This window comes from Myotis davidii, unplaced genomic scaffold, assembly GCF_000327345.1.
Source record: "Myotis davidii unplaced genomic scaffold, ASM32734v1 scaffold290, whole genome shotgun sequence".
Lineage (NCBI taxonomy): Eukaryota > Metazoa > Chordata > Mammalia > Chiroptera > Vespertilionidae > Myotis > Myotis davidii.
The window spans coordinates 1317877-1322177 of NW_006285049.1; the positions used below are offsets into that span (position 1 = coordinate 1317877).

At 57.2% G+C, this 4301-nt stretch overlaps 1 protein-coding gene across 1 annotated transcript in view; it reads left to right on the forward strand.

The window, feature by feature from the left end:
• The first annotated feature begins 3534 nt into the window (after window positions 1-3534).
• The window catches only part of WNT10B (wingless-type MMTV integration site family member 10B), a 5775-nt gene continuing 5008 nt past the window's right edge, over window positions 3535-4301 (forward strand). The window contains exon 1 of the mRNA XM_015558553.1: window positions 3535-3962. The gene's annotated coding sequence lies outside the window, so the exon portion shown is untranslated. The remainder of the gene's footprint in view (window positions 3963-4301) is intronic.

Here is a 4301-nt window from a genome sequence, read left to right on the forward strand (position 1 = left end):
GGACTGTATCCCAATTCAATTGTGAGCCTCTTCTCAGTCTACACTCATTCCTTTGGTGAACTCTCTAGTCTCATGCTCCCTAATTTATATCTCCGGACCCTCTGAACTTGCACATCTAACAATTGAATAAGCATCTCAAAAAAGCACATGCTCAAAACTTGAACTCCTGACTCTTCCCTTGCCCTAACTTGCTCTGTCATCAGTCATCCTCATCTCAGTAAATGGCAACTCCATCCTTCCTTTAGTTGCTCAGGAGAAAAAAATTTAAAGTTATCTTTTGCTCATCTGTTTTCTTATACTGAACTTCAAATCAATCAACAAATCCTGTCCTTCTGTCTTCAAAATATATGCAGAATCTAATCCATTCTTACCACCCTACTGCTACCATGGTAGTTTGTGCTTATGGGCGGGAAGGTGCACAGTAGTGGCTGTGTGTGTGTGTGTGCACACACGTGCTCTTCTACCCTTGCCCCCTCTCCACACACACAGTCTATTCTCCACACAGCAACCACAGCTATTTTTTCTAAAACAAAAGTCAGATTATTTAATTTCCCTGCTCAGAATTTTCCAGTGAGTCCCCATCTCACTCAAAGAAAAAGGCAAAATCTTAACAGTAGCCTACAAAGCCCTTTATGATCTGGCCCTGCTCCTAGCTTGTCCTCTCATTGCATTGCCTACTGCTCTCTCCCAGGTGGGCTCCTCCCTCTCACCACCCTGGCTTCCTTGCTAATTCCTTGAACATATTGAGCAAGCTCCTGTCTCAGGCTCCTTGCACTTGCTTTTCTGCCTTCTGAAATGCCCTTCCTCAGATCTCTCCATAGGTTTGTTTTCTCACTCCCCGCCCCCTATAAAATGAAATCCCCCTATCTCCTTTACCCTGCGCTATTTTTCTTTGTATCACTTTTAATCCCTGAGAATTTTAAAGGCTTGAAATATAAAATCAGTAGCAAATCGGCCCTCTGGAATAGAAACCGGGGAGAGAGAAGTCTGAGGGGAGAGGGGCTCTGCCTTAATCTTGGTGTCTGGGGAGGAAGCAGGGGAACAGGGCTGTTTGTGGGCAGAGGAGCCTACCTTCCTTTGAAGCACCAGCAGGCGGCACTACCTCCTTGGTCTGAGAAGGCATCAGCCTCTGGTAGAGAAGCGGACAAAGTTCTGGCTAAGGTAATCCCACCCACTCTTGGAGCTAACTGCTGACTGTGGGGGCTTCCTGAGAGTCCAGCGCCTTTGGGCTTCAGGACCCTTTGGTGCCTCCAGGTGGTGGCCTACGGTGCTGCAGCAGAAGGCGTGAGAGGAGGAGGGTGGGCAGCACAGCTGAGCTCACCACTGCGGGCGCATCCATCCCTCCTGGGCCTATAATTTGGGTTCCCCGGGCCTGGCCGCCCCTATCAGCGGCTCAGCAATAGATGACTCACTCGGGACCCTGGGCCAAGGCAAACACAGCGGGAGGAGGAGAAGGAGGTTTCCGAGGCTGCTCTTGGCTTTAGCCACCGCCTCAGTTGCTAGATCCCCCAATCTCCAGAGGCCCCCATTCTTTTTTGACCCCCGCCCTCCAGGGCCCCAGTGTCCTTCCCAGATAGATCCTGCTACACCCTCCATCCCTCTGATGGGAAGGCAGCCCTCCACTCTTCTCATCAAGGAGCAGGGGGATCAGCTTGTTCCCACTCCCTCCCTGAAGTAATGACAGCCCCTCACTTTCCCCTCTAGTCATGGCCCCAACCCTTGTCAAGGTCTCTCTGGTTCCCGCCCCTCCCCTTTCCTGGAGCTGGCCGCGTGCTTGGGATATTAGGCAATGGGTGTGTACCCACAGCCCTCTGCAGGCCCCGCCTGCCCCACCACCCTCAGCGGCCTGCCTGCGGGTCAGTGCTCAGGCCAGCCGGTCGGGCTGAGGGCACTGGGGGCCAGCTCAGGCCACCCAGTCTGCCTGCCTTTGGCCTCCTGTCCCAGAGCTACGCTTCTGCAGGAAGAGAGACCAGCTGTATGGGTTTTTGGATTTGGGACAGGCTAACTTGTGGAGCCCTGGAGTCACTGAGAAGTTGCAATTGATGGTTCTGACCCTGGCTCTTCCTTGGCATCTGACTATATTGCAGCCTGACAAGGACCGATCCAGAAGATACAATCCAAAACCTGAGGGGGACTCAGAGACATATGCCCAAGTGATCCCCATGGGAGAAAAAGGGACTGGGAAACCTCATTCCCCTCCTCCAGGGACCTGTGTGGATTTCTAGGGTGACATGCTGGAAGAAGGATGAAGACACTGGCAAGAATCACCAAATCCAGGTGTAAGGATGAAAGCTACTGGGATAGGTCTTGTGGATTCTGATGGCCTCAAAAGCCACACATGGTTTGGTTCTTGGCCCCAAAACAGGAAGGAGAGGCAAGAGCTCGAGGGTACCTTCTCCCCGCACCTCCCTCAGGTGGGAATGCAGAAAAAAAGCAACCCTCTGTGGTCACAGCTGTCCATTGTCAGGAACCATAGGGCTCATTCCTCTCCAGCTTGCTCAGGGCCTGGCACATAGCGGTGATCAATAAATATCCCACCAGGTGAAAATCTCTGATCTCTCCAGACTGCTCTGCCTTCCTAGAAGGCAGTGTCGCCCGCAGCACCGGCCAGGACTCCGAAGCGCAGGCTGGAGGCTGGCTGCTCAGCAGAGCTGCATGGCCACCACCAAGGAAGAGATGACTGTGGATGTGGGTTTCAGCCCCGTGGCTCTGCTCCCCTGGGGGGCCTGTCTCTGAGTCAGCGTGCCAGCCTTGGGATCGAAGGGCCAGCCGTTCTTTGGGCTGCGGTCTGGCAGGGGCAGGGGGGGCGGCTGGGAAGCCTGGGGCCCCTCTCTGGCAAAAATAGCCCACAGTGGTTAGAGCTGGGAGGGTGAGTCAGGCAAGAGTGCAGTGGCACCTAACCCCTTCACTGCCACTGGAGCTCCCTAAGGTAGCTTGCTTTGACTGTGCACCCCAAGATCAGGCTCTTTAGTCCTTAGGTCCTCCTCATTTCATGTGAAGCAAGTCTATGAGCCTGGAGCAGGAATATGGGCCACCCAAAGTGCAGACCTGGGATCCTGGGGAGGGCAGAAGACCTCTGGACAAGGATGCCTGCAAGCTAAGGGAAGCATGGGGCAGGCTGAAGATCTTTGGGGCTACAGGAGCCTCTGCTAGGACCAAACTCTGAGACCAAAGCTGACCCCTCCCAAGGGGCAGGCGCAAAGCTCAAAGCTCGGAGGTGGGTGGAAGCCCAGCCACCCAGAAGGGAGCTTCTCCCGCTGGCTCCCAGTGCCCTGTGGTGCGCTCTTGCTGAGGGCTCTACAGGAAACTGTCGGAGGAGAGAAGTTAGTTCTCAGTTCTGTCTTCGTCTTGTCAAAGGCATCCTCCAGCCATCCAGCGCTCTGTGGGGAAACTGAGGCAAAGAAAAATGACCGCTTGGAACCTGGGTCCCGGCTCCCTGGTCTGGGTCAGCGCACCCTCCTTGCAGCTTTGGCGACTCCAGAGCAGGTGAGAGGAACTCTGGCCACCTCCCCCTTCAGTGGGGCCGAGCCTGAACCCGGGCGGGCGTCGGGGGAGAGGGTGTGTGTGTGTAGGCTGGGAGGAGGGGGAGCGACTGCGCTCCCCGGGTCAAGGCGGGGGGTGCCCGGAGCGGGGTGGGGATGCCCCAGGCTCGGGGAGGGGCCGCAGCTCTGTCAGCCGTGGCAGAGCCGCCCGGGAGCTCCGCTCGAGTAGAGCCAGAGTCCCCAGCTCCTCGCTCGCCCTCTTCGCTCGCTTTCTCGATCACTCCCTCCCTTCCTCCCTCCCTTCTTCCCGGCGGCCGCGGCGGCGCTGGGAAAGCGGCGAAGAGGAGTGGCCCTGCCCTGGAAGAATGCGGCTCCGCCGAGGGGGCAGAACCCGACGACGCATTCTCCCCACGGTTTGAGCAGCCCGAGTCCAGGCGCCCGGACCCGCCGGCCGTGGACCCCGCACCAGAGCCGCTGGAGGTAATCGGAACCGGGAGAGCGGGGAGGTGCTCTGACTCTGTCCCATGGCCTCCCACTCTGCACGCGCACGCCGGGACCAGACAGGCACACGGGGAGTCAGACACGCATCCGCCCACGGGGGCGCAGAGATGCAGAGAGAGCCAGAGATATTGCCGGGGATAAGGAGCCAGCGAATAAAGGAGTGCCCCCAGATGTGAACGCGATAGCGCAGGGGTGGGGACTGAGGTTGGGACCTGTGAGGACCGGAGGGGCGACGCTGGGAGGCAGGAACCAGTCGCTGGGGCGGACGAGGAAGGGGACTCAGCCTGCACCGCGCGCTCCCTTTCGGGCCGGAACAGG